Below are 27187 nucleotides of genomic sequence, written 5' to 3'. Positions count from 1 at the left end.
ATGCATGTTAGTGCGCAAGCTTGGGTGCCACACACCATGTGTGCCTCAACGCACACGCATGTTTTCTCTCCCATCTCATTTGTGTTTAACAATTTTTTTAAGATATATATATATATATAACATTTAAAAAAATTAAAATTAAAAATTAAAAAAGGAATAATTTTTTCAAAAAAAAATAAATCTCTAAGGGGGATTTTTTTTACTTATGTTTTACTTTTATGGTATAAGGTGACTAATAACATTTTCTTTTCTTGTGATGTGCAGGTAATGTGATCAAATGGCGTCCACATTCAGAGTAGCAACCAAACCTATATTTTTCAAATTCCAAAGCGTACCCCCAAAGTCAAGGCTACATGATGATTACACTGAGATCAAAGATACCAACCTCAAACACACGGATCTAGGAGGTTTCTTGAGAATTTGCAACAAGCCAATAGAGAGGTCTGCCTTAGTGTCCACATTGATCTTATCTAAATTAGTGAGTGCAGCATCACATCCTATGTCAGTTCAATCAGCTGAATTGGTCATGACCCTATCTTGGCACTTCATTCTTGACAAAAGGGTAATCAAGAGTGTTACTAGAGAAGTCATCTTAGATCTGCGACCTGATAACATTGAGAGTCTTCCATGTTCCTAGAGCTGATCAGTTCATCTAACTCTCCTATGAAGCAACTGATAGATGGTACAAGGATTATCATCAAGAGGCCATCGATATCATACATTCTGTATACTTCATTGAGAAGCCACCTTAGGGAAAAACAATCAACAAAGTAGATATGACTTGGGGATATATGAAGGATGACATTGGATACTCTATCATTCTCCTGAGTAGAGTCATGGGTTTACCTGTACTAGCTCATCTCACTCCATTCATGGTCAACTTCATTGAGACCATTAGGCATGCAAAGATACCACTGGATTAGGCCACCACACTAAGTGAAAACTTGTGTGAGCAGCTAAGAATGGTAAATGATAAGATGAAGTTCTACATGACTTCTTATATGGTGTGCCTATTTGCAACAAGCACAATGAACTATCCTGAGTTGTATAGGAAGGATAGTATGCAGGATCCCAATGCTTGGCCATACATAGTTTACCCTCAATTGGTGAAGAAGCTCTTAGTGGAGAGTAAGGAGAATAGAATCATAAATGATGCTTTCATCTTTATGATTATTCAATTTATTTAGGGAGACTATGGGCAGAGGTTATCTAATGAAGCCAAAGCATAGATTATGGCTCTCGAAGCCTACTTCATTCAGTTCAAGATATTCACATATCTTTAGGTACATGGTGCATCCATCAATCCTAGGAAGCTCCCATTATATCCAAGTGACAAGCTGGTCCTATTGGAGATCTCTTCATAGATTGAGTCATCTTATGAGAGGATGAAAAGATAATAGAGACCCTACTGGGAATGGCCATTAGTCATTGGGCCGTATCAAGTGAAGTGGAAACAGGACATTCTAACATTCGAGAGGGAATGAGAGAACTATCCTGTTGAAGATTACAACTCTCCTCATCCATACTTTGACAATGTGGGTAAAGTAGAAAGTCTAGCAGGAAAGGACTTCCATCATGAAGATGTCACTCAAGATCATTAGATGAATGCCACAAATGACTATAATGTCTGCATTAGGGACTATTGTAGGATGACTTTGTATCTAGTAGAAAAGGCTCTCCATTTGACTATCCTTGATGAGATAAAGCTACAAGACTCTAAAGAATTACTAGATCCCTTATTCAATATAGATAATGTTAGTGATAGAACCATTCTGAATGCAGAGGTTGACAGAGAGGAAGGATATGACATCAATCATCGAGCAAGACATGTCGTTAGAATGACAAAGGACTAGATCAAGAAACCTTTTCCACTTGATCCAATTCCTAATATTGTAATCTTCCATGCACATGCTCACCCAGAAAGGGGTAAGGGAAGGAAAGTCACAGTTCCTATCTTTGCACTCCAATCTCATATTCAGCCAGAGATAGTTTACCAGCTGGATCGCCCAGTGGGATATTATCACCCTCCTAAAAGGAAGGGAAAGATGAAGACAACCTCTCCTTAAAGGATTCAAATATAGGTTGCAGAACATGTGTCTTCCCAGTAGCATGAATAGAGCTCACAAGAGTCCCAAGGTATTGGAGCCTCTCAAATCTAGGATGAACCTTAGTTGCCTCATGTTGTGCCAAGCCAAATAGAATAGGGAGAGATTCCAAAAGCCTGTATTCCTCCTCTACAAGAAAAGCCCCCTTCTCCTTCTATCTCCAAGAAACATAAGAGGATCAAGATTAAGATGAAGAAAAGGAAAAGGATTAGTAGAAGATTAGTACCTAATCCATCTATTCCTGAAACTATTCTAGAGGAAGAAGAAGATGAGGAAGAAACAAAGTCAAAAGAGGAGGAGGAACATGTACCCCTACAAAGAAGAACTCAGTTAGCAAATGCTACAGAGTTAGAAAGAAGAAAGAGTGTTAGTAGTACCCCACCATCCACCCAAGTAGAATCATTAGAACTCTATTCTTTAGAAGATGAAGTGTAGCAGTGGGTGAATGAGCAAAGGGAGCAAGGTGAGGATGTTTTCTCTATGACAGATTTTGATTTCATGCCCAAGGGTACAGATTTGATTGGAGATAAGATCAGAGACACCCCTACAGGTGAACTCTAACCAAAAGACTAGACGTAGATGCCACCAAAAACATAGGTTCTTGATCTCAATCCTCCATCTCCACCATAGATTATGGTGGTAGATAAGGGTTCAGTGACTCCCCCACCTCTAAGTTCAGAAGAGGAACAAGTTCAAAAGGAACCATCACCACAAGAGCAACCAGAGCTAAGGGCTACTAATAAAGCATCAAAAGAGGAACAAATGGTAGAATATGCACAACAGCCTTCCCAAGATGTTGATGAGCTAGCTATAGGATCTACAAAGATTGAGGCTATAGAAGGAGATTCTTCACAACAAAAGACAACTCCAAGCAAGAGTGATAAAGGGGAGGAGGTAGTTGAACACACCCCTTTATCATCAATAGCTCGATCCATAGGAAAACATATCTCAAGATGGTTCCAAAAGGAGATAATGAGAAGTGCTAGGCCTTAGTTTCATGCTTCAAAGGATGATATTTGTGATATTGCAGAGATCTTGAACAAACTTGAGTCTCCATTACATGATGCTATTCCACTCATTTTTGTTACAACCATATGGAACCAAGATTTATTTGCACAAGTGGCTCTTTCTCTTAAACGTATAGAAGAAAAAGTTGTTAGTATGGAGGATTATAAAGTGAAGGATGTTATGCTTGGAAGGCCTACATGTGATTCAACCCGACAGATGATGACTATGGGAGTCAAAGAGGTTCTCAGGAAGATGGAGCAAGATGAATTGAACTCTAAACTCTTTGAAGGAAAGTTGAGATCCTAAAGGGATATCTAGCTGAAGTTGTTGGTCCTCTTGATCTTGAGTGCCTTGAGGAGACTCTAAATACCATTCTTAGAGAAGGGGAAGGTGTACAGCACAACCTATTTTTGAAAGCTTGTTAGGAATGGAGAGAAAGCCTTGATGATAGAGGTGTTACCACAATCATAGGGAATTTGAAGTTACTACATGCTACACAAGAGAACGTGAATAAAATCATAGAAATTTTGAGGTAGGACTTCAGTATCATGGATAAGGTACAGGTATGGAGCAAGGATTTGCTAACTTTACAAGCCATAAAAGGGCAAAGGTACCGCATTTCGATTGATGTATATACCAAAGAAGAGTTAGATATGATAGATGATTGGATAAAGAAGATAGCAGATGTCAATAAAGTAATGGAAAAATTGCATGAGGAGATCCATTGGCTCAAGGACCAAGCCTGGGGGTGAATTTTGGAAGCAAAAAAGTTGTACAGTGATGCATGCTTAGACATCTTTAAAGATGAAGAACGAGAGAAGTTGTTGCTAGTTGAGGTAGTAGGGGAGAATTTCAAGAAGACTTTAAAGGAAGATCTAGTGATGAAGGAATTAGAGAAGCCTTTAGAATAGAGGAAGCACTGTTAAAGTTGGACACCAAACTCAGCGATTTTTTAGAGACTCAAATTGAGGTGGACAACTATAGATAGAAGGTAAAGGATAAATATGAGGCTTTTAATCTTCTAGATGTAGTCAAAATTATTGAGATGATAGAGAAATTCAAGGATAAACATCCAAACATAGCTTTGGGATGAAGAAGAACAAAACCTAGATGCTAGAATTTTAATTTTGACACTTAGTAAAATTTGGAGATTTTGACCTCGTCGAAGTCCACAGCTCCACATTTTCATACAGCTCCATAGGTCTATAGCTCTACATTTTCATATGGGTCAGTAGGTATGCAGGTCCACAACTTCACAATTTAGACGTGCACCAACAGATAACTACCAGTTCCAAAAATAGCACCTTCCATGCATCAAGGACGCATTCTGAGGGTAGTTTAACTCTGACGTACACCTAGTAAAGGACTAGCTTCTATTTTTGGTGCCTCCATGCACTTCCACTTTTACTAATGGCTTCCTCCTACTCTCTCCCCCTCATGATTTCATTGTTTTTAACATGTAAAGGGGCTCATGCATCTAATTAATCAATAAAATGTGGATGGAGTCCCTCTAAGCACTAGTTAGATTGTTAATCTGTATATATTTAGTTTTTTTTATGTTTTAAAAGAATTTTATCACATGAATATATCTCTCACTCTCAACACAAATTGAGGAGACAATTTCTTATAAAGACCCCATTGTAATATGTAACATGGGCCGTTGTTATTATGCAATAAAATTATTCTTTTGGTGCTCGCATTTGGAGTGTAGTCATTCTTTCCTGAATGTGTCATATTTTTTGTGAATTTTATTCATGAGATTGTGATTGAGCCAAAGATTTGATGCGTTATTTTTGGTTGTGTGATATTTTAGTTCTAGTGTTTGCTACAAGTTTACAAATTTTACTAATGTATCGAGTTTGAGGAGAAATCGCCAAATTGTGCCTTCATAATTCTTTATCTGACATGAGCACACTTTCTATGGCATTGCGATTTGATGAAGAGTGAAACATCATTCGATTATTGAAATTTCTCATTGACGATTGCATCAATGGATTCTAGGAAGTGCTACTTCTTTTTTCATTTGTTTCCTACCCATTTCTTCAAAAGTTTAACTCACAGCATGTTGTTTTCTATAGCGCATGTCCATTTAGGATTTCAATTTCATGTTATTTACTTTCAATTTCATTATTTTCTTTACTAACCCCTCATTAGAATAGGACCTCATTTTAGTTGAACTATTAGAACTGCATTCATTGATAAACCAAAAAATACAAAAAAAAAGTTCTTTTGTGTGTTATTTTGAGACAAAAAATAGATTTACTTCATTTCGAGTCTAAATCAGAACCAGTAAAGGCCTCCTCATGAACAATCACATTTATCTTTAACTGAGAAAATTTTGGTACGTCGCAAGACAAATACTAAACCTTGGAGTTGATCCCAAAAGATTAGCTTTTCAAGAGAGGAATTGCGCAATGGATTCCTATCATTGACCTCATGTGAAACAACCGCCCAACAATTAAATCCAATTCTGCCTTAGCATCTTGGCCTAACCTATTCTCACAAGCCACACCTTTTATTCCTACTTGTGGTCTAATAGTGACTAATCAAAGTATATCTTAGTCAACACTTGTTCCCTCTTTAGTAACTACCATTAGCGAAATATATGTTGTTCAACAACCCCAAATCCCTATACAAACTCAAGGGATAGACCAAGTACATCAAATGTTGCAAGTTTTTAGTGAAGACCTATATACATGTAGAAATATAAGTAGATGTCCTTCATAAGCATACCCAATTTCTCTAATCCTATTTCAAATGATTTGAGAGACAAGGCTATTAAATTTTGAGGAAATGATGTTGTGACTGGTGAAAACTACATAAGAAAATTTATAGACATGATTAATTACTATCAGGTAGATTGTGAAGATGTAGTAATGAATTTTTGTTCATTCTCTTACTGAAGATGCTAGGGACTAGTTTAGAAGACTGCCTAATGATAGTATTAGCTCATGGAATGACTTAGAGAAGATTTTCAAGAAGCAATATGGTGGCAACACCAATGCTAGTTTTATGTTGAACAAATTTAACAACATAAAGAAAAACCCAAATGATTCTAGATTTGATTTCAATGTGAGATTCCCAAAGGGGATGTATAAGTTGTTTCAAGTTGTGATATTAAGGGAAGATGTGTGTCTCACAAATTACTTTAATGGTTTTTATAGTAAGATGGAATACACTCTAAGGAACAAGGATCATTGAATACTAAGGGATGCCCATAAAATGGTTGTGAATAATAGAAAAGCATCTAGTAAGTTGGGGAGAAGGGATAACCCAAAACTATTCAATCCAAGGGGAAATAAGAAAGAAGGTGACAAATCTATTTCAACTAAGAAGCCTGAGGATGATACAATGGGCCATGTCTTGAGCCTACTTAAGAATTTTAATCCACTAGAAAATCATGCCAATAAGAAAGGCACTAGTGAGAATCCTCAATTTAGTACCCATTACAATAGGTAGCCAAGGATACAAATTTATCCATATACTATGTAGTGGAAAGATGGAAAACCTATTCCAAATCTTGCTTAAGGCAATAAAGATAAAAGTACACCATATCCACTATGAAAAAATATTGTGAACATGATGGATGATGTGCCTTGGTGTATTGTGTTACAATCTCCTCATTCTCTTGACTATTGTGCAGTTGCTTGGTTATTTTCAATAAATTAGAAGTAGAAAATAAAGTAGAGGAAGAAAAGAATCATGAGGATGTAGGATACAACATGATAAATCTATTTGATAATGATGAGGAATCTGATGTAGAGATTCTAAAAATGATGTTGTAAATTAGAGAAATGTATGTCAGTTGCACCATCAACCAATGTTTTTAGATAGTGAACATCAAAATAAAGATAGAATGTGCAATATGATATCAAGTTTGGACCACATGAATTTAAGAAAACCTTCAAATGAAGAGATTGATAGAATCAATGTAGAAATGATCACCTAAGTGCATAGTACTTACAATCTAGGAAATAAAACTATTAACAATGCTACTAGTAAGTCATCTAATATTTTCATTAAAGATATTACTCATAAAATGGATGATGAAAATAAAAAGGATAATCTAGTGGATGTTAAAATCAAAGATCAAAAGAAGTAAAAGTGGGAACCCAAAAAGAAAGTGCAATTTTAAGGATTTGAAATAGTTAAAGTAAATATACAAGAAAAGAAAGAAAATTCTGATGTTACCAAGCAAGTGCAGGAGCTTTTTGTTCAAGCACTAGCAAATAGAGTTAATTATGCTAAACCTACTATCTATGATCCAATTTATATGATTGCAATGTTGTCACAAATCACTATTAAAGCTCCCTTATCTGAAATGTTTAGGATAGAGGAACACAAGAATAAGGCCTTATCTTGATTAGGTGGGATAGGGAGTAGTAATGTTGTTGAACAAGAACCATCTGTAATGTAGTAGACACCATTTAAAATAAAAGACAAATAATATATTGGAGTTATGTCCCAAATACCTTAGATGTATTTGGATAATTCATCTACATCCTATATAGAGAATATTGACCCTTTCTTTTTGAGTCTTATTATAAATGGCAAGACATTAAAAAATTGAATGATTGACCTAAGGGATTCAAATACTATCATGCCTTTTAGGATTATGGAAGCCTTAGGTCTGAAAGTAGATACCAAGTAGGATAGATATAGAGCAATAGATACAAGAGAAGTGCCTATCATAGGTACAATTAATGCTTTTTCTTTCAAGTTAGCTACTTGCCTAGATGTTGACCTGACTATGACTATCCTAGTAGTTGATATTCCTCCATAGTAAGGAATGTTTCTCTCAAGAAAATGGAGTGTCACAATGGGAGGTAGCCTACAATGTTATTTTTGATATGCTACATTCCACATAGGGGAGAAGTCCATCAAAATTGATAGAGAACCAAGAGTCACTCACATATTAGAGGATAATATTGACAAATATGCTACATGTTTCTTAGATGTTGAAGTTAATTCTTTTAGCTTGACGAAATTATTATTTAGGAAATTGAAAAGTCATCCCCATTGGTTGCACAAGAGGTGAAAAATTGTGTAGATTCCCAAAGCCTTTGGACCATGTACTTTGATGGGGAAAATTCTAAAGATAGATCAGGAGATGGAGTTGTTTTCATATCTCCAAATAAGAATTCTTTTAGGTATTCGTTTATTCTAAATTTGACATGTACTAATAATATTTTACAGTATGAGGCACTTTTATTGGGATTAAAAGTGGTAGCAAATCAAGAAGTTGCATGTTATTGGTGATTTAGAGCTAATTGTGTCTCAAATTAAGTAGGCATATACTTCCAAGAACAAGAGGCTAAAATAGTATAAGAATGTTGTTTAGGACCAAATTGAAGTATTTTATGCTTTTGGCATTTCTTGGATGGATAGAAGCAATTATAAGATGGCTGACTTGTTGGTAAATGTAGCAATCAAGCATGATGATGTGTCATTTTTTGGTGTGTCTACAATTAAGATGAAGAATAGGGTATCTATCCCTAAAAATGTAGAAAATTGGCAAGTGTTTGAAGATAAAAAGGACATCATCAACTTTCTTCTAAATGAGGACAAGTACCATGGACATGAGATTGATTGTACAACACTTGTGGAGATAGTGGATAGTAAGGACACTATTTTAGGTGAAGAAGTTGTCCAATTAAAGATAAATAAGATTTTATGTTGGAGATTGTCTTTGATAATCATGATAGATAAAGGAAATTAGAAATGAACTTGATACAAATGATTTAGAGGAGATTAATATTTGGACCAAAGAATCACCTAAGAAGGTATACATAGGAAAGAAGTTGTCTCCTAAAATTAGGAAGAGTTTGATTATTCTGTTAAGAAAGTATAGACATGTATTTTCCTAGTCATGTGATGATCTAAAATAATACAAAGAAGATATCTTTTAGCATGAAGTCCCATTAAAGCAAGGAGCTAAGACTTTTAGAGAAAAATAAAGATCTATTAATCCAACATTGGCTCTAAATATGTAGGAAGAATTAACAAAATTAAGCAATGTTTGGATCATCAAACCAATTAGGCAATCCTCTTGGGTATCAAATTTAGTCCCTATTAGGATGAAGAATAGTGACATAAGACTATGTGTTGATTTTAGAAATCTAAACATTTCTTCACTTAAAGACAATTATGGTCTGCCAAGCATGGACGCCATGTTTCAAAGAGCTACTAGATTAGAGTTCATGTCTATGATGGATGGTTTCTTTGGATACAATCAAATAGTTGTAAAAGAATTAGAGCAGTACAAGACAACATTTACAACACCTTAGGGGGCATATGTCTACAATAGAATGCCTTTTGGTTTGACTAATGTTGGTGCCACTTTTCAAAGAGCCATGGATGTAGTCTTTACAGAATGAAAATGACCACTATATGCATCTTGAAAATATATTTATCAAAGCTCTTAAATATGGTATTTCTTTGAATCCTAGGAAATTTGTATTTTTTGTTACTGAAGGGAAATTATTAGGCCATTTGGTAATGAAACAAGGATTTAGAATATAACCTAAAAGAGTTGAAGCTATAGATAAGATTTAAAAGCCTAAGAATGTAAAGGGAATTAAATATTTCTTTGGAAAAATAAATTTCCTTAGAAGATTTGTTACAAATTTTGCTAAAATAAATAGACCAATCTTTAAAATGTTGAAAAAGGGCACTGAGAGCAAATGGGATAAAGAACCAAGCATAGCCTTTCATAAAATAAATCAAGAAATCAAGGATGCTCCTATTTTGAGAGCCCCTAATTATTCTAAGCCTATGCATATATTTTGTTTTGGCTCATTCCATACTACTACAACAGTTTTATTGCAAAAGAATGAGGATGGGTATGAGCAGGCCATAGCATTTTTCAGTAAGTCTCTACAGGATGCAGAAGTAGAATATGATATAAATGAAAACAAATCCTATGCATAAGTCAAAGTTGTGAAAGCATTTAGGTGTTACTTAATGGGAGCCATTGTAATTGCATTTGTTCATAGTGTTGTAGTAAAAGACATCTCCTCAAAACAAGAAGTTTTACGAAGAAGATGTAGAGTATCAATAGGATCCAAGAGTTCAATATAGACATTTAGATTACCAAGTTGGTGAGAGATCAAGGACTTTCCAAGTTGATGGCAGAGGGAAACCTTAAAGCAAATCAGATAAACTATCTTGATGGTGATGATATAGATGGGTAATGTGATATGGATGTTTGTGATTCATACAAAGATATCATATTTTACATGTAATACATGAAAGCTCCACCGAGCTTTAGTGATAATAAGAAAATGGCCTTAAAATTACAATCTATCAAGTATGTCATTATGAGTGGATAGCTATGGTGGAGAAGTATGGAAGGTGTATTACTCAAATGTGTGGATAAAGGTCATTCAACCATAATCTTGAATGTGTATAGCTAAAACAACAGCTCACATAGTAATCAGAGCAGGATTTAGTGGCCTACTCTTTTCAAAGATGCATATGAACTTGTGAGAAAATGTGATCCCTATCAAATATTCAGCAGGAAGTTGAAATTTTATCCAAAGAAAAGGAAGCACAACATCACAAGCTTGGCTTGGTAGTTAGGAAAAAGCGTAGCAAAGCTATGAAAAATTTAAAATATTCTTTCACACATGGTTGCATCTAGAGATGGAGAAAGATAGAAAATTGTGGTGAAGTAGTGAATAAAAAGGAATTGCAACATCCCAACTTTCAGTTTTAAAAGCATAAAATAGTTTTAAATGACCATTTCCAAGCTAGGAGTACAAATAATGAAAAAGTGAATATTTTGCCAAGTTTTTGAGGATTGATAGGTTTTAAAGCATGCTTGTTTTCAATTCCATTAATTTCATTCCCTTCGAAGAAACAAATAAATTCGAAGAAAAAAAAAGATTTTGTTACCAGTTACATAAGTGTTTGAGATTTTAGAGAAAAATTTGAGTTACGAGAGTGAATTTCAACAAATTTCTAGCATACAACACTAAGAACTATTGAAATATTTTGAAGGAATGTCTCAGAAAGAATATGAACTAATTGCATAGGTGCAAATTGAAGAATCTACCTTGAAAACAAAGAGCCCTAGATCATTTGTAAAAGAATGGATGCAAATTCTACCAGGATCTTCCAATGCATAGTCTGTGAATGACCATGCTTTCAAGGACCCTTATGTAGATGCCAATGTTCTTGATAGGAATGGAAGTGAGTTGTTTTGGTTCTTCTACAAGAATATAATGGAGAAGGTCCCAATTTTGAACCCTTGGACAAGAAACCTAGTAAAGATAATTATGTCAAAGGTTTTTTTTAGATGTCAACATAGTAAAGGTGCTAATAAAATGTTATAATCTAGTTAGAAAGTCATTTCATAGGAAAAATAGGAGCATCTTCTTGGCATTGGATAAGGAGATGTTTATAGAAGCATTTTATTTGGGAGGTCCAATATTGTTGCCTAGTGATATGGACAAGTTGAATGAAAACTTCAAAAATTAGAAGAGCTTCTACATGGGTAGAGAAATTACAAGGTACATCCCTATGTCAACAAAAGAGAAGGGAGAAATTACAAAGAAGGAGATTGAAGACCTTATGTAGTGCCTCTCCCATCTGACTTTTGTTAGTCATCCTGATGGATGCAACCTTGCTGATCTTTTGTTGTGATGGGATCATGATTGTGATCCTGAGTGGTCTACACCATTGAGGTGTTTGGATTTATGTTTCTTTATCTGTTGCTTTGATTATGCTTTTGACTGATCTTTGAGATTATGATGTGATTTTGGTTCACTGAGGTTTGTGCCAGTGGTTACCAGGATCGATGTGGTAACATGAGGTTGTTTCATGATTACCTTGAGATGTGTGCAGAGATTGCACTGTGTACTTTTTACCATGCTACACTGACTAGGTTCCTGTAGCAGTGGTTAGTCATGTTTATGATTGTGTTTGATTATGTGTTTTAAGTGCCTTTTTAAATGCATAAGTAATTAAATGGATTATTCATGATTGGATTCTTTGGTTAGGTATTGTAGACATTTACCTTGTTATATTTCTAATTAGAGAGATAATTGTTACTCATGTTATGTTTACATTTGAGATGACCTGAGGGTCAAATGTTACACTTTGATTTCAATAACATATATATTAGACTACTATGCTATTCAGTTAATCATATTGCATGATGATGCCATTTTGAGATGACAATGTGTTTTTATGATGATATCTGGTTATCTAGTTTTTGGACATACCTCTGATTTCATTATATGATGGATTTAATGCTATGGTTATTTACTTCATTCCTGCATTGTTATGCTTTATGCGAATGTGAGTGATGTAAATAGATTATTTTAATATAATTAAATAAATGGTTAAATTAGGTGATTTAACACATTATTGCTTTGGCTATGTTATTATAAGCAATTTCAATTGATCGTGTTGTTTAGTGTGCATGATTTATATCCCTGGTAGTGGCACATGGAGTTAGTGGTTCAACCATTCATATTTTACCAATGTCATCCTTATATGGTCGACGTATCCTTTATTAAATGTTCAAATTAAACTTCGGTGATTATTAAATCCAAACTCATTTGCATCATGTGATTAGACCAGTAAGCGTGTCTGTGCATTTAGAGATTCGCATTGTTGCAAAAGTTATTAAGTAGATTTATGTATTTTTGAGTTTTTGGGCTTTTTAATTGATTTATTTTAATTTTTGGCAGCTTTTCCATATATGAATTCCTATTTATAGGAATAGCCTATTTTCGTTTGGGTCGATTTAGGGTTTAACTAGGTTGGCTAGGTATTTGCCCTAATCGATTATTCACTCGAAAAGTGAATAAGTATCCAAAAAGGAATTTAATTACTCACTTCTCACTTTCAAATTGGAAAGTTGGAGAGTAAAACCCAAAATCCTCTTCATGAGGATTTACTATTTTGTTCGTTGTGGGAGCTACAGGCGTGGGATCGTCGCGAGGTTGAGCTTGTTGGATCCAGCTCAAGGAAACCTTAGATTGTTGTGATTTTCAGCCACTTCTACAGCCGTTTTATTTTTTGGTTCAGTTTTTCGTTTTGCCCTTTTGGTTGTGAGGTAGGGCTTTCCCGTTTTATTGTTTCAGCTCCGTTTCTGCTTCTATTTTTGGTGGCCGTTTGGTTGGAGGCTGAGAACTAGTGTTCCCCTCCATTTCTGTATGTTAGTTCTACCCGGTTGGGCAGGTATGAACATTTCCTCATTTTTTGTAATGAGGGTTTGGGATTTTACGCGGTTATGCTGGCCATTTTTGCATATGGTGTCCGATTCCATTTATTTTTGGATTTTTGGGATTTTTGTGCCCAAAGGTCGAATGGGTTTTAATTTTGAAAGTTTTTCAAAATTTGGAGTTCTTACCTCATTTTGCGTGCCACCCTATTTTCTTGGGTTTTCTTGGCACAATGTGGGTCATGGACCTGGATGATCTGTTTGGATATCAATCAGACCACTATTGCACTTTTATGTTGCATTAGGATGCGTGTTACATCCGTACTCCCGACGTTGTGTTCGATTGAGTGATTTTATACCTATTGTTTTTATGTCTTTTAGACCTTTGCTTTTGTTTCATGAATGCTAAGATTCGTGTAGAATCCATACTCTCAGATTGAGGCCAGTTGAGTAAGTTCATGATGTTTGGTCTTGTTGCATCATTGGGATTTGTGTAGAATCCATACTCTCAGATTGAGGCCGGTTGAGTGATTTCATGATGTATGGTTTTATTGGCTTTGGGATTCGTGTAGAATCCATCCTCTTGAGTTACTTTCGATTGGGTGTTTTCTTTGCATTGTGTTCTCATTCCTATCCTTGTGTTATGATCTTTGTGATGGTGGTGCGCCACACACGAGTACATGCGCGTACATTTGTTGGGTGACTTGCGAGGCCCAATCTTCCATAGATTTGTCAGAAGTTATGATCATTGGGGTTGGGATGGGAGTATGCATGCCGACGGGCACTTGTTGTAGGATGAGCATGGGTAGGGTAGGGTAGCATCTGGAGGGGGCTTCTATCTTGTAGCTCGGTGTTCATGGTGCCAGAGGTTGACGGAGGATAAGAAGTTTTAAGCAAGTGATAACTATAAAATGTGTGATTGTTAATAAAACTTAAGATAATAAAATGTGTGAGCACCCGATTAAGTTTGAGGACACAATGTGTGAGCACCCATTTAAGTTTGAGGACACACGATCCAAGTTTGGGCTTTTTGATGCCAAGTGACTCTCCATGATGTCAGCCCCTACTTAGTAGCCTTTTGAGTGTCTGACCAGGACATGTACTCCTAGCATTGTCTTAGGTTCTTGGTTGCAGCCATCATACTGTCTGGTGTGAGTGTTAGCCATGGATGTGCTTTTGTGTGTTTGTGGTTGGATTATTATCTCCATTAGCATGGTGGCTGTGGACCTATGGGTGCCACATGGTTGGAAGGCATAGCTACCTTCACCACTGCTAGGAATTGGTGTGCAAAGACAATCTTTTGTCCTAGTGCAACCGTTGTTGGATGTCTTCACTTGGTACTTCAAGTTTCAGAGTATGCTTTCTTGTGATTTATGCTTTCATTGGGATGCTTGTATATCATGTTTAGATGATGTTATTTTATTTGACGCAATCCCTTATTATGATGTTTAGCATATGATTAAATGCTGTGAATTGTTGTATTAGCATATCTGTTGCTTATTGTTGTTTAGCATGTGTGATAGGTGATGTTATCTATTGTAGGATTATCTTATGCTTTTCTACTATCATGTTAGATTTTCTTACGCTTATTTTGTTTCATGTTTTTAGTAGTGATGTCCCTATTACAATAGTACTAACGATCTGGTCGGTTGCTTGGGATGGTACGTGCAGGGGATGGCTAGGACCCATGATGGTCTTATGATGCTATTGACGGTTGGGAGGAACTGCGCACTTGGTTTGGTCGTTTTGTTCCTAAGATGTATTTATGTACTTTGCGATGTTGCTTTTGTTCTCTTCGATGTTTATTCAGTATGTTCCTTATTGTTGTGGTTTAGATGGATAGATGTTCCTCTTTCCTTACTGTTACTGCTTTCGAGTGTTCATTCCTCGATTTACGTGGATCTGGTACTCCCTAGTGTGGAGGTTCTTTGGTCTATTCTTCGCCTTTCTGAGTTTTGGAAGTGTCTTTGTTTTCTATGGGCAACATTTGTTCAGCATGGTGCGACAATTTAAAAAATATCGTACGCCCATGCAAACTATGTCGTACAACACTGTAAATTATCACACGCCTTCTTGAGAAATGTCATACGATGTTGAAAAGTGTCGCATGCCTTCTTGAGAAAGGTCGTATGGCACTGGAAGAGTGTTGCATGCCTTAAGGAGAAGTGTCACCCTCCCTTAGTAAAAAGTGTTGCACGGTGTTTGTGAAGAAACCTACGCGTGCCATTAGCGGGCACTTTTCTTCATGATCCGAACTTGTTGAGAGTTGATTTGGATACTCTTTTGGGCATTCTTCAACCTTGTGTTGTTGCATTTTGAATTTTGTCGATTTCTATTGAAATCTAGTTTTTGTGTTTCTGTTTTAGTCTCTTGGGGTTTAAAATATATCATTTAAGTATAAGTTAAGATATATTTTAATATATGTGACGAATCTTTTGAGATAGGTTTCGGACCTCTTGGAGATAAGTTATGGATTCTAAGAAATTTGAGGGCTTCAGAAATCCAGACTTGGCCAATTTTCAGGGCTTCAGGATTTCAGGTTTCTGTATTTTACCCCAACTTGGTGTTTTTTTGATGAGTGGTTTTTTCTTGTGCCCTAATCATGTGCGTTGTCATTGTTGACTTTGTTTGGGTGTGTCAGTTTGGTAGTGGCGTTTGGAGATTTGTTGGTTGCTGAGATTGTGGCGAAGTCTTCTGTTGCGATCTTTGTGATCCCTGTATGATGTTGTCATATGCATTCATACTTGTAAAAAAAAATATCTTGGCTTGATTTGAATCCTTGTTTCCAAGGATCTTCGGGCGGGGCATTACACCTTATGCCCTAGAATTCTTCCAAAGATACATGCAAAATACCATTTTTGGTCTGAATAAAGCCCTAGGTTTAGATGGAACCATGAATACTCTTGGTGGACATTATGCCATATCCTTAAAAATCTAGGTTCCTAACACAAATGTTGAGTATAATTTTTTGACTTATATCATAATCAAGATTCATGATGAAATCATTGCTACATAACAAGGATAATTGGAGAACTTTAGGTTCCATCACTACTCTTTGATCGTGCACATGATCTTGTTTAGAAATGTAGAATTCTTTGATCAGAGCTTCTTTGAGTCTATAAAGGAATGGGGAGAGAGACTACATGTGAAAATATGGACAAGGGTATAGTAGATATTCTACCCACACTCTAATGTTATTTCTTTTTATAATGACTTTGTGGATCATGTCCTAAAAATGATAGGACTTGTCAATGAAAGGGTACCTAGGAATGTTGGGAAGGTGGTTAAGCCCGATATGTGTTTGATCTGGGTAAAAAATTACAACATGATAGGGGAAGTATTATTTGTTTGAAGAAAATATTATTATTAGAATTTATTTATGTTTTTCCAAAATATGTCCCAGAGAGACTAGGGTTTGTAGAAGTTTCTTGGCAATTAATCTCATTAAATAGAGAATATCTAGGAAAAATTGTCAACAAGGAAATATTTTTGTGTAGGTGTACCAAGGTAGGAGATTTTGATATAGGGAATAATTCTAAAGAGGAAATTGATGCTTTCCTAAGGAGCTTTAAATTTCCAACTAGATCAGCAAGAACATATGACCCTTGCAATGTAGTTACAAATGCCTTACGGTAAATGATGCGATATACCTTACCTCCAACAAAATGTCTATGGGAGGAGGACATCATTGTTGATAGATTAGATGAGAATTTATGTAGAGAAAGGATGATTAGATAGAAAGATGTCCTAAGTTTTGAATAGGAGATGAGAAAGGTAGATCCATCCTTTAAGGGATTTTATCTTGAAGAGGATTACTAGTCTAGGATTGACAAGTCTATTCAAAATTTTGATGAACTATTAGAACAAGTTCTTGAAAAGATAAGAGGAAAGGTTGATCTTGAATCTTCTAATGAAGACATTGTCGTAGAAGTTAGTGATGATGAAGATGATCAAGCTAAAAGATTAGAGTAGTAGAGGAGCAAGAAGGAAAAAATGGCAGAAATTCCACAAAAGGCTCAACATAAAGACTTATAGATCTTACCAAGAAGTAGCCAATATCTTAATGATGTGAGGAAAAATTATTTGATGGATCAAGCCACTAAGGATTCGAAAGGGGATACAAATTTACAACTGGAGGCTCAAATTATTGATGATAGGATCATTGTAGCCAATGAGTTTATAAGTGATGAAAATTTCATCAAAACTAAAGAATTTAAAATCTTCTTGTTCGAGTTAAAATGAGTTGTCTCTACAAATGAAACCATATGACTTTGATGAGGTAGTTGTTGAATTGGTAAAAAATCTACAAGAGTGTGATTATGCTACTGAAACCCTCACTATGGAAGAAGTTAGGGAGCTAATGCAAAGGAGTAGAATGATAATATTCTTAGGATGGGATATCAATTCCTCGTTTATGTTGGATTAGATGAGGAGGCAAGACAAGGTAATCTCTTTTGAAGATGAGAATTAGCTAGGAGAATTGAGAGGGTCTTGGTATAACATTTATGCTCAAACCATGGAAATATGGAGTTTATCCCTAGAGCATCAAAAGCCCCCTCTCATGGAGATTAAAGAGTCCTTGAAGGGGAATGTTATATTTTGGAACATGCACTCTACTTCTAGTAGTCAAATTTATGGATTGAAAACTTCAACAATGCTATTGGGGAAAGATAGGATTGATGTCCTATAGGAGCAGCTAGAAAGATCCTATGAGAGGTATATCTATTAGAAACAATAGTCCACCAAGATAATTGAGAGGAGTGGGGGGGGGGGGGTGTGTGTTGAATCAATTATCCAACAATTAAAAAATTGTCTTCTTTAAAAAAGCCTAACCATTCAACCAAAGTAAACAACAACCATAATAAAATGTCCATAAACAATTACACTAGATATGTTGACTAGGGAAACCCTTGATCAAAGGGAAAACCCATGTGGGAATGATGCCCACAAGATAATTTACTCATATAAATATTGCTTGTTAGAGGATGGACCCTATTAGGAGCATATTACAACATCTAGTACATATGAGTCCCTATTACTAGACTTTGAATCCCTATTAGGAGTTGTAGTACAATGTATGCAAGAAGATCCCACTACCCAAACATGCAATTTCAACTACAAGAAGAGCTCACCGCTCAAACATGCAATTTACCATTATGATGTTCTTTCCTTTGTTTTATCAACTAAACCAAACACTGTCAAAACTTGTAGAGTAGTTCACAAACCTTGGATCCAAATATCAAACCTCATATCACTTAGCAAAACCTCAGCAATAGAGTTCCCTTCACATCCACTTTTCTAATGCCCCGCCTAGAGATCCTTGGAAACAAGGATGAAATACAAGCTAGAATATATATATATATATATATATATATATATATATATAAATATAAATATATATATATATATATATATATATATATATATATATATATACATACATACATACATACATACATACATACATACATACATAGTAGTATGAATGCACATGACAACATCATACAGGGATCACAAAGATCGCAATGGAAGACTTCACCACAACCCCAAAAACCAATAGATCTCTGAATGCCACTACCAAACTAACACAAGTGAACAAAAGCCAACAACCACCACATACAAGATGAGGGCTCAAGAAATGACTACTCATCAACAAAACACCAAGCTGGGGTAAAATGCAGAATCCTAAAATTTGGCTAAGCCTAAAATCCTGAAGCCCTAAAAATTGGCTAAGTCTAAATTTTTGAAACCCTCATCTTGTATGTGGTGGTTGTTGGCTTTTGTAAAAAAATAAAAATTATTGGCTTGTATTTCATCCTCGTTTCCAAGGATCTCTAGGTGGAGCATTACAATTTTGCTCTACTCAACTTCACATTATACACTTATACTACTTACAAATTACTTTTCAATGTCATACTTGATAAAGGAAAAAGTCTTTCATTTATGTTGAGTCCATAATATAATTCCTTGAGTCAGTTGGTAGGCCTTCTCAATTAATCATTATAGGACCACATTAAGACCATGTTACTCTTAGTGATAACATTAATCTTCCACCTTGCAACTTGAATAACTTTCCATACACATTATATTATGATGAAAGAACTTATCCATGTCATCACCAACATGTCTTCTTCATATTCCCAACCTCGATTTTTAGAATATCAACTCTACTAAGAGATATAACAAGTTCACAAGAACATGTCTTTGTAAAATCTATCTCAAAACAAACATCACCAAAACTTACATAAATTCTTATAGACTTATCATTTCTTCTTCCAATTTTAGCTACATATACTAGATACTCAAACGTATCTCCCATAACCTTAGATAGTTAGAGAACTCAAATAGCTATTTGTACCAACTTGATCTTCCCGTTGTTCTTCTATTAGATACCACAGAAAATTGCTATGTTGACATCAATGACAAACTCAATCTTGAATGTAACATATCATCATAATAACATATCCACAATACTCTCCCATAGGAATATCATCAACATTCATGCTTCTAACAATCTCTCAACAATATCAAGGCTAGGAGGTGCTATGAGGAAGAAATAAAGAAGACTTATGGCTTGGGGTAGAAAACCCTCAAATTAGAAAATGAGATAGTAACATTAAATAATATTGTTAGATCTGCTATAAATATTGAAGGCAAGGGCATACAAATAAAAGGATATGCATCTGAAGCAAAGGATTTCAAAGGACAAGCTATGGCTATTGATGAAAAAGAATTGGAGTCTAGCAAGGAGATTGAAATTAGAACTATTAAGAACTTGCGGACTCACAAGATAAATGCATTAAAACTTGTTTCCTAGAATGTGCATTGAAATTATCTTATTTTGTAGGGGGGAAACTACAAATGTTTAGAGGAAATTTCTCTATTGTATCCTTTTTTCACTACATGGGGCCCTTACACCCAATTCTTTGATAATCTTGTATCTTGTTGACATTATGATTATTTTTGTCATTAGTGACAACACTTACTCAATTCTATATGCTTATAGATCATCCAAGTGGTTACCTTGTAAGCATTCATAGTTCTATAGTTTACACTGAGCAGACAGTGGCTACTGAGAAAATACAGACATGTGAAGTCCAATAGTGTCTATCAAGCTTCTCAGTATCTACCGATCTTCTTAGTATCTACTGTGCTTCACAGTGTCTACCAAACAATGAAAGATTTAGTGAAAACTTAGAAATGAAAGATTTAGTGTTCACCAAGTGAAGCAAGGTAAACTCAATGAACAATATCTACCAAGTGACACTTCATCTATCAAGTCACCAGTGGTTACCGAGTTTAGAACTAAATTGAGTGATTAGTATGGATCGATCCTTCACTTCTACTGAGTGCATGACGATGCCGAGTAATGCAGTGGACATCAAGTATCAGAAGGTTATCGAGTTAGTTCAGTAAACCCGAGTTATTTACTATTGGGCCGACTCTGTAATGTATTTGTTTACTTGTACTTTGGCCGACCTTGTAATTTTGTAAGATTGAAAGGTATATATGTAAGATGTATTGTAAGATATTACAAATGTATGAATGAATACATAATGTGCGTGACATGATGAAAGAATAGCGAAGTAATGAAGAATATATGCGAAATATTTTCAGCAGCAATTCAAGGTACCCAGCAAGGTCAATTCAAAGACTAAAAATTTATATCTATCACATGAGGTGATTAGTGCATAAGGGATCTTATTAGCAATCATTTGCAAGTAGATTCTTTACTTCATCCTAACAGGTGAATCAGATTTTCAAATCCTCTAGCAAGGTAGACTTAACAATCTTTGTACAAATATCCTAATAGAGTGCATACTTCATTGTATGTTTGCAAATCCTCTAACAAGGTGGACTTAGCAATCCTTTGTGCTCCTAATAGGGTAGATCACTAGAAGTGGTCAATGTAAGCCTTAACAAGCCAACTTTATACTATAGTATTGAAGTTTTGTGGGTATCATCCCCACCTTAGTTTTACTTTCTATTTGGAAGGTTTTTGGGTACCAAATATTGTGTTCACTTGTGTAATGATTTTTTTATGTTTCAGAACTAATGCATGCAGTAGCATAGATGGATGTATGGTAAATTAATAAAATGTTTTAAGGTTATTGATTCACCCCTCCCCTCTTAGTAACCTGTCATAACTTGAATATTTCCAACAATTGGTATTAGAGCTTTGTGGTTCTCAAGATAAAATTTTAGTAGCTTGAGCAAAGATCTAAGGATAGATGGAGATATTCAGACTTGACAAGGCAATTGAAAATGAAAAGCTAGATCTAGAAATGGCCATGGATCAACTCAAAGAAGCAAAGGAGCATCTTTCCTAATCCTTGAAGAGAAGGAAGGAACTTGCAAGACAAATGAATGACCATTAGTATGTTGAAAAATATTGAAGACCTTTTACCATCAAGCAGTTTAGATGAAGCTAATGAGGCAATCAAGGAACTCATAGCAAAGAATGGCTCTCTATAGGAAGAATTAATAAAACTTAAAAGAGAACAATAAATCCAATCAATCAGGCTATGTGAAGTTTTGGAACAAAGAAACAAGGAAAATAAAGACTTGGAGGCAAGAAATAATCAATCCAATTAGCATGAAGACCTCATGGATCAAATCTCTGGAGCAAATGAATAAATCAAGATTCTCAAAGCATAGAATGAAAGAATAAGAAGTGATCTAAATAGTGAAAGGGAAATTAATGAAAGAATGCTGAGAGAACTAAGATCTGAGAAGCAAATTGTTGAAAAATTAAAGAGTGACCTAAATACTGAAAAGAAAATCGATGAAAGAATGATGAAGTCACAAGAAGACGTGAATCAACTAATTCATCAAAATGAGCAGAATCCTCATAAGAAAAAAGATAAAGCAGGACTTGGATACAATGAAGAACAAGGTGAATCTTCCAAGCAAGGTGCAAAAAGGAATTTAAAACCCTCATGCAATCATTGTGGAAAAATTGGTCATACATCAAACAAATTTTGGAGCAATGGAAAAGCAAAATTCAATGGAAAATGCTACAAGTACAATCAGCATGGTCACAAAGAAAATGAATGCAAGGAGAAACCAAAGTTTGAAGGTAATTGTCACAAATGCAAGAAGCATGGTCACAAGGCATCTCAATGCAGATCCAAAACATTCAATCTAGCTGAATGACTTGTTAAGGCAATATTTAGATGGGATTACAATACATGGTGCAGATGTCATTATTATGGAGAATATGGACACATTGGCAAAGACTACTCAAGGCATCACTTGAGAAAAAGAGATGCAATACTAAGATGTTATACATGCACTGAACTCAGACATATAGCCAAAAATTGCATGAATATAGAAATAATTGAAGATGAAAAGAAAGCTAAAGCTGATAACATTCAGAAGCAGATGAGACAATAGTGGATTCCTAAATCTATTGAGTAGAACAGTTCAAATGATGGCCATGTCACTCAATAAGTGGGTGACTCCACCATTTCCAATTATATTCATAAAGGAAGATCTCGAACTATATCATCAAGCTATATCTAGAGCAGTTCCAAATAAAAGAGAGAAAATGATCCAATCAATATTGCAGATACGCCAAGATCACAGAAAAATTATCTTTTACTGAGTTGATCAGACTCTAACAAGAAAAGTGGTTAAAGACCTTACTGAGCAAGGTCGAGAGTAGAAGAAATTATGTTTTTCTATCGAGTTAATACTCATGCCAAGTTAGGTTAGTGGATGAAAATCTATCACGCACTATGACAACATGGTACCTAGCATTAATGGTGAACTCTTCATCAAAATGGGCGGAATTCAACTTCATTTACATCATATTCTCAGAGCTAAAAGATTTCCAAGTGCATCCAAGTGATTTCAAAGTAATTTTGAGAAAATTTATAGATAAAGAAGTTTGTTCAAAAATATCCATCACTTACTGAGCAACAATGGCTTTTGCAAGGTGAAACATGGATCAAAAATGTTGGTCAAGGGCACAAAATAGAATGCACCAAACTTCAAGTTGGTTCCCACAGTTGCAGAAGCACTAGAACCTAATGGTGCACAGTCACAAATTCCACCAAAGGTACTTTTAGTAAATGATATCCAAACTCATTTCAAATGTTCTATTCAAGAAATAGGAAACCAAGAAATGGATAGCACATTAGAAGAAATGTGTCTTGATGGCTCTCTAAAACTTGAGCATAAACATCTTGAGACAGAAGGGTTGTCCCCCATCTCCCATATGCCAAGAAGCTTCAAAATAAAATGGATCAAATATATCCTTAGCCATGTTCACAATGGTCAGTTATGTTTGGAGCAACCTGTATTGATCACTAAGAAAATGATTCACAATATTACTAGCCTTCCCATACTCAGCAAAGCTAAAACTACCAAAAACCTAGGTTGGGATGAACTTTAGAAGAAAACCCTAGCCGAGTGGGATGGAAAAAGCTTAAAGGTTAGCACCATTACCAATGTAGAACTTAGATATGGAATTCATGTGATAGTTCACAAGATCTACAGTTCTAGTCATTTGAACAGTGTGCCATGTGAGGTCATAGATCTGGCATTTAAGATTGTGAAGAAGACTTTGGAGTATGACTTGTCTGAGCTAATGCTAAGGCAACTGAACAAGAACATGGATAGTATCAGATCATCCAAGAATAACCCCTATAAATTTGAGTCATTGTTGACATGTTTATTCTTCTATGTACAAAAATTCTTTCCCTGCAAAGGTTCTATTGTATGGAGAAAGGATGTCCCCATTCTATATCAAATTAATGAGTTTATAGTAGAAATGGGTGTAAATTTTGACAGTATAATGGACAACTATTTTGAAGACTTCAAGGAGAGAATGAACAATAGGTTTAGAATCCCTCTTAAACTTGTTGAAGATTACAAAGATGATGTTTGTTTTATGTTTGACTATAACAGAGTATACATTCAGGCAGTCAAGCCTCGAGTTGCATCGGTAAAACCTCTACCTTATGATGTAAAAATTGATGAAACCATGGATATTATTGAAGCACTAGTAAATGAGCTAGTAGATCCCAAGCAACCAATTTTTGGAACTTATGATGAGGCAAAAGCCAGAATAGAATTGGAGATCAAGCTTCCCCAAGCAATAAACAAAGGTAAAAGGAAGGTTGCTAAGTTGAAAACTACTACTGAGCCTTTAATGATTACCAAGGGAAAAGGTGAGGATGGAGAAGAGGAGAAGGAATCAAAAAATGAAGAGGAAGAATCATAGAAAGAGGCAGAGCTAGCCAAGAAGAAAGGAAGGGTTATCATCATGAAACCCCCAATGGCCTCCACATCTATTTTCACAAGAAGAGGTAAAGGTAAGAATAAGAATGAAGTGGCATTTAGCAAGCCCCAACTGATCTTCCAAGAGAGATTGAAATAGATGGAAGAGGGAGCTAGCATCACAAATTTTAAAGCTCTAAACTTTGAAACAAGGACTAATGCAAAAAAGATGTAGATTGAGGAACTAGTACTTAATAAGATGGGAAAATTGAAATACTCCCCAGACTAGCTTGCCCCTCAAATCTCCATTGGTAAGATTATAACCAAGGTGGGAGTCAGCCACCCAAATAGCCAAGGACATATATGAGCAATCCTTGAAGAATATTTTACCAAATCTTACTGAGGCAGAAATAAAGGCATACATGAAGAAAAATAAAGGTAAAATGATGATTAGATTTCACACATGTTTGATTCTAATTAAGGATATTGATCATGTTGTAACAGATGCAACAAACATGTGGAAGAACATCTATCATTTGCAAAAGCCCAGTAATGATCCAATTGTGATCAAGGATGATGGCGGTACCAGTGATGATGAAGGAGATGACATCGCTCCAAGTACTAGTGATGATTAGGCACTAAGGTCTAATGATGAAGAAAAAGGGGAAGAAGTTGAAGAGGAAGACAAGAAGAAAGAGGATGAAGAAGATGATCCAATGAAGATTGTAGCACAAGTCATTGCTTCCCTTCCTCACTCTCCACCTAAGATGGCCACATCATCAGGGTTGGAGATAGCTTCAACAAAAAGATTAACCACATCAGAAACATCATCTACTCCTACTACCCCATAGCTCCAAGCATCCTCTATGGAAGTAACAATTACTTCATCTATCTAACTATAGCCTTCTTCATCAGCACCTGAGCAATCAGTCACTATAGCATCAACTATGTCAACCTCCTCTGATTAATGTACAGTAAGTTCTACAGTTCTTTCTAAAAAAATTCTGCAACTCCAATTGTGAATATTCCAGTTTGTACACTACCTGTTTGTACATCATTTTTGGGAAGCACACAAATTTTGGGAACAATCAGTACTTCTCTTAATTTTCCTCCAATTGCATCTATTCAAGTTTTCTCTACTAGTCCATCTATGTCAACTATTGTTTCTACTTCTAAATCCAAGGAAGTAAGCATAGAAGTAAAACCAAAAACTCCTCTAAAACTTCTACTTTCTGGAAAACAAATTGATGAAGATATAGATTTGGATACATAAATTTTTATTCCTAAGATAAACTTGGACAATGCCTCAGCTAGAGAAATGAGAATGGTTAGTCAGCTTCTAGAACAGAAAGCAAGACAAAATCAACTCATATAAGAAAGAGATAGAGAATACACTATAATTGAAAATGCCAAAAACATAATTATTGAAGCTATTGGTGTTGATGTTGATTCATCTCAACACATTTTTTTGCAGTTAGAAGAGGTTGTAAATAAGTTCAATGAAGACACCTCTGGGTAAGAGAAACTCATTGAAAAGGCAGAAAAGAAATTTCACAATAAGGTGCTTGAGCACATTGCAATAAAACATGTTGAATTATCTTCAATTTTGAGCATCCTTGAGAAAGCTTTCACAAATGTAACATCACTTTTTGGAAAGCTCTATGAAGTTACTGATTACACCAAAGAGATCAAAGAATAATTAAATAAGTTAGATGTGGAAATGAAGGCTAGCGCTCAAAAGTTGTAGCTTGACCATAGTTCAAGCTCATGACACCACATGAAGGTGAATTTTTTGTCAGAAATATAGGCATAGTTACTTAGAGAAGAAGCTAGAATAAGGTCTACACTGATTGACATCTAGAATATGATTCTTCCAGTCATGGATCAAATGTAGAAACACATTTCCTATTCAAAAACATTGGTTCATGACAACAATTTTTCAATAGCAGATCATATTATTGAACTTTTTGCAGAAGTTCAAGTAGCTCTCTCCACCTGCAAAATTTTGTAAGATAATTGGGATAAGACATTGTCTCTTATTCTAAAGGTACACTTTGAATTTCTCTCACATTTTAGTGTCTCAATTTAAATTTATTTTATATAAATTCTTTGGCATTATTGTCAAAAAGGGGGAGATGAGATTGTTGGCAGGGGGAGATAAGATTAAGTTGTATAGGAAAAGGAAGCAAAAGAAGTAAGAGAGACATTGTGGAGAAATAATAATAAATTGACATTGTACAGATAAAAGCTATGCATGCCATATGTATGTGAGATATGTACGATATGTATATAGTAGAGTAAATTAGAATGTCAGTTTTGGTTCATAAGTGTTTTTGTCACTAATGCCAAAGGGAGAGATTGTTGGCATTATGAATATTTTTTCCATTAGTGACAACACTTACTCAATTCTATATGCTTACTGAGCATCCAAGTGGTTACCTTGTAAGCATTTGCAGTTCTGCAGTTTACACTGAGCAGACAGTGGCTACCAAGCAAATACAGACATGTGAAGTCCAATAGTGTCTGCTGAGCTTCTCAGTATCTACCATGCTTCACAATGTCTACTGATAAATGAAAGATTCAGTGCAAATCAAGCAATGAAAGATTCATTCTTTACCGAGTGAAGCAAGGTAAACTCAGTGAATAGTATCTACTGAGTGACACTTCATCTACT

The sequence above is a fragment of the Cupressus sempervirens genome, chromosome 4 (genome assembly GCF_028749045.1).
Source record: "Cupressus sempervirens isolate cs-2001-9-10 chromosome 4, ASM2874904v1, whole genome shotgun sequence".
NCBI classification, from domain to species: Eukaryota; Viridiplantae; Streptophyta; class Pinopsida; order Cupressales; family Cupressaceae; genus Cupressus; species Cupressus sempervirens.
The sequence above is the reverse complement of the archived record's forward strand: the minus strand, read 5'-3'. Positions refer to the sequence as shown.